This window comes from Etheostoma cragini, chromosome 2, assembly GCF_013103735.1.
Source record: "Etheostoma cragini isolate CJK2018 chromosome 2, CSU_Ecrag_1.0, whole genome shotgun sequence".
Taxonomy (NCBI): domain Eukaryota; kingdom Metazoa; phylum Chordata; class Actinopteri; order Perciformes; family Percidae; genus Etheostoma; species Etheostoma cragini.
This window is the reverse complement of record NC_048408.1, coordinates 5,179,709-5,187,733: the sequence shown is the minus strand read 5'-3', so window position 1 is coordinate 5,187,733 and position 8,025 is coordinate 5,179,709. Positions and strand designations below refer to the sequence as shown.

The following is an 8,025-nucleotide window of genomic DNA, read 5'->3' as shown; positions in this document are numbered from 1 at the left end:
GTGTTCAGGGGACAGGCAGCTAGCATATAGTGAGGAGATGTTTTTTACAGTGTGTTCAGGGGACAGGCAGCTAGCAGACAGTGAGGAGATGTTCTTCACAGTGTGTTCAGGGGACAGGCAGCTAGCATATAGTGAGGAGATGTTTTTTACAGTGTGTTCAGGGGACAGGCAGCTAGCAGATAGTGAGGAGATGTTTTTACAGTGTGTTCAGTGGACAGGCAGCTAGCATATAGTGAGTAGATGTTTTTTACAGTGTGTTCAGGGGACAGGCAGCTAGCAGATAGTGAGGAGATGTTCTTCACAGTGTGATCTGGGGACAGGCAGCTAGCAGATAGTAAGGAGATGTTTTTAACAGTATTTTCAGGGGACAGGCAGCTAGCAGATAGGGAGATGGTTACTGCATGGGACACCAAAGTTGCCTAAAAAACGTGTGATATTGTATGGAGCACCTTTTAATAAGATGAATATTTCGGACATATTGTGAGCAACATCATCAAATTGTCAGTTTTAATTGGTCTTCCTGACTATAAGAAAAATCTACAACAATGCCAGCCTCATCCATTAGCTAAGTGAACACCTTATGTGACTTCTTGTGTTTGGTACGTAAATGTTATGCAGCTGGGTTTCAGCCAACCAGCTCTGCCTCACTTATCTAGAATTACCTAATAGCTGTCTGTACCCACAGGGCACACGCTACAGGCTAGATTTCCTTAGGCACATCTCTCAAATCACTATCTTTGTAAAACAATAAAAGCATGCTTTATTCACTGAAACGGATGTGAAAACATGCATGTACTTCACAGAAGCGTGAGATACTTTGTCACTGAAAGCGTGGGGTTAAAGCAGAGCGACAGCAGATGAAAAGCGTGAGATGTGAGAAAGATGTTGGACAGCGGAGATGGAGAAAGGATCGGACAGAGATGGATGAAGCGGGCAAGAGAGATGTGAATTTCTATCCATCTTCACTTTAAATGTCCATCTGTATCTATATCACTTTGCCTATCTTTATCTGGTCTCACACACTGCCCCTGACTTCTTCTTTGCTCTTTCATACTGATGCAATTTAGGGAAGGAGTCAGTGAGGGGGGGGGGGGGACTCAGAAAGACAGCCGGGCTGGAGTCATGCAACCCTCTTCTCTAGCGGGATGTTTCTGTCAGCATCACTTACCCCTTACACACACACACACACACAACTCAGAGATATACATGTGGGCCACATATACACCCAGGTGTGTATTACAATATTTGGGCAATGTAGAAATGCATTTTTATTGGGCCCCTCCCCTCCCGCATCCACCCCTTTTCATTCTAGCATCTTTTTGGGCCCTCCTCACATGATAATCAGTCCCCCCCCAGTCCAATGCCCCTGTATACACCTAAATGTATGCACACACATGCAGCACATGCTCACTGTTTTACAGATGGACACATGTAATAATTTGTCCCTGGATCACTTGCTGCACAGCAGTGAGCTTTCCTGTCTCGTTGCCAAGTAAGAGAGACAAAGTGAATGAAGGGAGAGGGTGTGGGGGAGAAAAAAAAAGAGGGGAGGAGAGGGAAGGGCCGGCGGAGAACACCTTTGTGTTGTCAGCAGAAACATTGTTTTATGGATGCAGTGTTTACAGTGGTGTTGCCATATTTTGTGTGTGTGTGTGTGTGTGTGTGTCTGTGTGTGTGTGTGTGTGTGCGTGTGGGTGTGTATGTGTGTGTGTAATGTTCTGAGATGTATTAGGCCTGTCTTGGACATGTTGACTGTTTGTTTTAAGCCTGCCTGCGGGGCTTATGCATTCTTCATGAGAGTACTGTGCTTTATGTGTCAAACCCATTTGTTTGCCCAAATGCTCAACGAAAGCACAAACGCTCGGTGGACCTTTTGTTTGTCTAGTGTTCACCCACATGCATGCTTGTTACAGACACACACCAACCTTCAATCGATCAAAACACTTAGAACATCCATCTTAACATGTTCCAAAGTGTAACTTGCATACACGTATGCAGTTATTTTTTTCAAAGAATCATTCAGAAGAGAGCTCATCAAGAAATCCCTCTGTTGTGTTATCATGTCATTCTTGAATCCATGGGCATTGAAGTTGAGATGGATCAAATTCACATCCAATTTACAATTCAATATTTACAGTTCCAACTTTTTCAAAACTAAAATCTCTCCAGTTTTTAGTGGGCTTAGTATGTCAAGACAAAGTGTTCGAATCAACAAGTCCTCCAGATCATACGACAGTTGCAGTTTAGACACAGAAACTACCTAGTTCTCTATCGTATCAAGACTTCCACCATTACTTCCATATGTACAGGGATGATTCCCCTGAGGTCAGGTGTGTGGATACTTCTTTAAGACGCTATGCTGTGTCCTATAAAGCACTGTGCTGGCCTGTAATCCCTGATTATTTCATCTCCACCTGAGGAGTATGATTACATGTGTGCAGATAATCTCATAGAGAGAAATGGAAAGTGCGGGTTTGCAAAAGTGAATCTGCTGACCTGGTAAATTAGGAGCCTGTCGGTTGGCAGCCTCCGTGGATTGTTGTTGCCATGTTGCAAACAAAGTAGCCTACCTGACAACAGTTTTGACTGTCTTTAGGAGTCCGGTTGCTAATGTCCTCGTGAGCTAACGGGCCATGTGGGGTCTCGTTCTGAGCAGGCGTATAGTCAGCTTCTTTCCTTTCTGGAGCGTATTGCGGACCTATTCAGTTTACACGCGGTATGGTAAAAAAGCAGACACGTTTGATGCCTAACCAGCGTCTCTCTGCCTAGGGGTAAAGCCCGGGGTGGATGGATGCTGAAGTCCCTCGGGCGTATTGCTGGCTTGGTTTACGTGCCCAGGGAAAATACTTGTCTCCATACAAAGAAAGTGACAATGGTTGCAGCGGCTGTGTGTCCACCCCCGGGGCGGTCCCTTCGAACGTGTATGTTAACATATGATTTAAAAACGGCACATACTAAAGAGGCCTGTTGCTGGTTATTTGAAAGAGAGCAAAAAGATCCTTCTCTTTCTGAGGGGTCCCTGTAGAAAATGTGTTACAAGCTTGATACAGGGTCAGTGGGGGGTGTGTTTGGGGTCCTGGCAGATTCCCTTCCTCAGACGTCATGTTGGCTAACAGGCATTAGAGACACCTCTGGCAGGCCGGATTAATGCCCCTGCTCTCCCAAAGTTGGTATGGAGGAGGGGACAGACTCAGATGTAGAGGTGACATCCCCGCTCTACTCTACAGGTGGAGTGGTGCTGTGAATGGGTGTGGATTTCTGAACCTTGGACCACATTAAAGTTGTGGCATGGGACCAGGAGTCCTCAGGCCCTGACTTTAAAGCTGTGCTAAGGCGCTACAAACTGCACAGTTAGCCCGTAGTGACCCACACATTAGGCATGTAGTAAGCCGCATAATATCCGAACATTAAGTAGCACAATACCTCGATTTTGATGACATGCATAATAGCCTAGTATCATGCTGCATGTTGAGCCACATAATACGCTGAATAATGGATGATCCCCTTTGATAAGGTCTCCCACCTTTTCCCTGTGTTCATTATGACTTGTCTTTCAGCTATCTGGGCTTGGGCAGCACTGTCTCCCCACGGGTTTTCTTAAAGAGATCTCGTACATATGGAATGTGTAACAGCGGAGAGATATGATAAGGAACACCTGGTTACGTTGTAACCTTGGTTCTCTGAGTGAGGAGACCATATACTGTAGCACAGATCGTGGAAGTATCCAATACTAAAGATAGCAGTTAGCTGTAATTAGTCTGTGACTATGTTATCTCCTGACACATACAGTACCTACGCTCTCCGTCTCTGCTGATTGGGAATGATTGAGATTTCTCTTGGCACAGCTACCAGAAGACTTACAACTTTCAGACACGTTGCTCAGATGGAGGCTGAGCAGTAACACTCAGCGCTCTCCGGAAAAGTGCTTCCTTCACTGGTCTCCGTTCAAAACAACGGGATCTGTTGGTCCATTTCTTTAACTGTCTATGTGTGAGACAAGCATCTAGCAACATTGTTGGATTTCCCAGTCTGAGCCTGGCAACCTCCGTGAACTTTGAGTCTGGGGAGGCGGGGGTTGAGGAGACGACTCTCTCCATGATTTTGAATTTGCACTGTGGTAACTATTTTAAACACTAGCTGTCAATATTACATATTGAAAGCTCGGTCTGCTGGGTAGAAGCCTGTTTTTGACCCTTCCACTACCCCAACCAAATTTGGCTTTCTTTACCTACTCACCCAATTTCCTGCTTTGCTCCTGTAATAATTATGAGAGTCCACTAGAGGGCGCCACCACTATCAACGTAAATATTAATTTCTGCTTTGGATAAATTACCTATGGAAGTGTTTTTTTTTTTTGTGGGAGGACGCACTAGGAGTAGCAACTTTGCCCTAAATAAATACTCCCGATGCAAACACTTCACATTTGCTATCTCAGTTTTCAAACTTTGAACCTATAGCACATATATGGACCTGTTTTTCAGTTTCCTTGTGTACATTATCTAAGTTTTCTTTCTCTGTCATTTCACTACTTCACGAGTTAGTTGACGATGAACCCGGTTTCTGGTAGTGGGAACTTTGCCACACTTACCGCTCCTCTGGTTTCATCTTCTCCAACTCATCACAGAGAATGTCAAATGAGAGAAAGTTTATCTTTCCAATTACCAGTATCAGACTTTCACTTTCATGTCAGCATGTAGGTGATCATTGCATTGTTTATCAGGATCTTTTTTTTTCTTTTTGCTGACTTACTGCTACGTGACTTTACTTCAGAGACACACGATAAGGTGTTTGCATGCCACATTACGGCTGAATCGGAATGTCCACTCTCCCGGACTTTGATCATACTCTACGTACCTTGATGTACTCAAAGTCATTACACCAGGTCTGCAAGGGCGCTCCACTCTAGGGGATGAAAAGTGCTATGATCCTGGACTTCAGACCAACTCATTTTCATGGATATTAGGTTGTTGTTGACTCTGTTACTATTGTATGGGCACAGTAATGTGATTACTTCTTTTCGGAACAGAGTAGCATCAGGGATTACAATTTGAAATGTATTGATAACTTGGTTGGTTCCTCTGTTACTGCAACAGCTTTTGGTGTCAGCTTTTTTGCACAGTGTGCTGCTTTAAATGATATAACCCACGGAACATCGTTGATATGCACAGTAAAACTTTCCCTATGCATGAGCATGAGTTCTAATATTTTTATTGGGATCAACACATCATACTGGAGGTGGTCCAATTTTGTTATACTCAGATGAAAACCCTTTGCACTTTTAATCAAATGTTTATTATTGTGGATCATCTTTAGAGCAAAGTCTGGTGAACTCCTCGTCTATGAAACTCTGCAGAGAGTCTGTTTAAACACGCCTAATATGGTCTATCTAGAAAGGGAGATATTCTGTTTCTTTTTTACTCTGCGGAAATATTATTCCTTTAACATCCAAAACCATTAAGGGTGGCAGCAGAAGTCTTGGAGGCAGACGTAAAAACTCAGCTCATAAAACCAAAGCAAACTGCATAGATACCACTGCAGATATGTGAGAAAATAGTTCTTGGTTTCCTATTTTTGTCAATTAAGTCCCCACATGGACCAAGTATGGAGTTTGGACTGGGAAGTGAAGAGGTGCACTGCCAAGGTGCACCCAACCCTTGTATTTTCTTCTTGTCAACCATGAATTTTAACACTATTATTGCTTTTTCCGACATTTTTGTCACTTTTTCAACGTTGTGGGTGCTTTTTTGATGTTTATTCCAAAGTTATTTGATATTTCTAATGTTGACATTTTCACCGCTTTTTTCAAATTTGACCCGAAAACAACACATAGGTAGGCACCGAACCCTCACATGCTCTGGGTGCAGTGTTGTGAGGCCGCCCCCTTGCTCCGACATCTCCAGACATGCCTGTGTGTGGGAATGACAAGTGAAAAACATTGAATTTCCCCTTGCAGGATTAATAAAGTAAACATTCTTCTTACCATTTGTGTGAACTGACCCTCTAACCCAGGGTCGTTGTGACCGAAGACGTTTGTTACACCTCTGCAGAGGATCACCGCGAAAACAAATTTTAATGGGGCTCTGTTGAATGAAACATCATCTCTTCTCCATACAAGGGTTGTGTTAGTTCTGTGTTTGGGTAAACATGGCTCACATTTTTTAGGAGATCGAGGAAGGAGTGTCAATTTATAAAAAAAAAAAATACACAAGAATACTATAAGCTGGATAGGGCAAATCAGCTCTTAGTCTGCTAGTAGGTCTTACAATAGGGTTACAATAGTTGATTACATTTAAAATTAGTCTTTGTTTAAGTGATCTGATATTGATTGTTAAAATCCCTAAATCTTTGAATATGGAACTCCTTACAAATTAGTACTTTAAACAAACATTTTGGGGGTCAATTCTTAACATAAACATTGGTGCATTACAATAAATATTTCTTGGATTGTGCTTGCTTTTACAATTTACAGCATACATTCATAAACATAAACCAACATGCAGCTTCTCATTGAGCATCGTTGGGAACACTTGCTTCGATGGCTGGTGAGGCCTGTGGAATTGTTTTTGATCGTAGCGTGTAGGTGGACACCCGGCACTTGTGTTTCCAAATGAATCAGCTCATTCCATCCAGCACGTCCATGATATTCTCCAGTTGTATGTCTCTAACTCATGTTTCTGTTCATGTCATGCTGCTTTGACTGCTAATGACACCGTTTCAAGCTTCAAATGACTTCACTGAGCCTTTGATGAAAGGGTTTGGGAGACACACACACATTTTAAAGTCCTTACCGCCCTCATGACACCACTACACACCGCTCTCGCCGGCCGAAACATTTTGTAATTCGTTTAGCATACCATCCTTTTTCATGTCCACCTCAGCCTTTGTATCCCACCCTTCGCCTCCCATGGCTCCTTCACGCTGTGACACGGGATGCAGTGTGTGGACGCTCAGAGCAACACAGACTCTGAATTGAATTCTTGGCATCAAAAGGTAGGCCTCTACATCCAAAACCCCTTTAATGTGAACACTGAACATAAAGTGTGGGTATTTTAGTTTGTGACTTTGTGTCTTTCTGTGGGTGCAGTGGGGGTTTGAGATCAGCTATGCCTCTAACTTCAGTGGACACGCGGAACAACGAGACAGGTTTAGAAAAGATTGTGTGTGAGTTTACAAAATGCACAACTCAGTGACAGGTAGGTTTTGGAAAATATTGTGGGTAGGGTTACAAAATGTACATTTCAGTAACAGGTTTAGGAAAAGATCGTGCGTTGGGTTACAAAGTGTACGTTTCAGTGACATGTGGGACAAGCACAAGACACAAACCCCGGTCTCCTTTGTCAAAGTCCTGTGCCACTCCCTGCCTCAGGTCTCCCCACATGCTGCAGGTACCGAGGAAACACACCCTGGGGACTCCCCAGCCTAACCCAGCCATCTGTCTCCCACACACACAGGCACACAGAAGGGTGTGTATGTTCTGGGTTCAGATCTGGGCATCGTCCCCGCGGCCACTCAGCTGCTGGTCCGCTCGGGAGCGCAGCTCGGTGTACTCCTACATTGGCATCTGCATCATGTTGCCCCAGGAAGAGCTTTGAGCCGTCCCCAGGAAAGCCTTTGGGAATGGGTCGGGAAGACTTCAGGGAATGTGAGTGCAAAGCTGTCAGATGGATTTGTGTCCATCCCGGCTGCGTTTGGCCCCGGGGCCGTCACAGAAGATCAGAACAGAGAGTTTGTACAAAGGAGCAGCAGACATACAGGGCAGACACAGCCCAGCTAACCCACTTTAAAGTAGAGCAGTGACATTGATAGGGGGTGCTGAGTTTGGGAATTTTCTGGCATTTTGAAGATCTTTAGGTTCTCAGACATTCGATACATCTCTCAAATCTCAATCCTAATTTTGTTTATCATGCACTCTGTTCTTTACGTAATATCACATTTAGAATGGTCTGTATACACTCACCGGCCTCTTTATTAGGTACCCCATGCTAGTAACGGGTTGGACCCCCTTTTGCCTTCAGAACTGCCTCA

The 8,025-nt window shown here is 44.0% G+C and overlaps 1 long non-coding RNA gene across 1 annotated transcript in view; it reads left to right on the top strand.

Moving 5' to 3' along the window:
- LOC117936915 overlaps positions 1-8,025 on the top strand; it is a 672,281-nt gene that overhangs the window by 94,301 nt on the left and 569,955 nt on the right. The gene's annotated exons all lie outside the window — the stretch shown is intronic.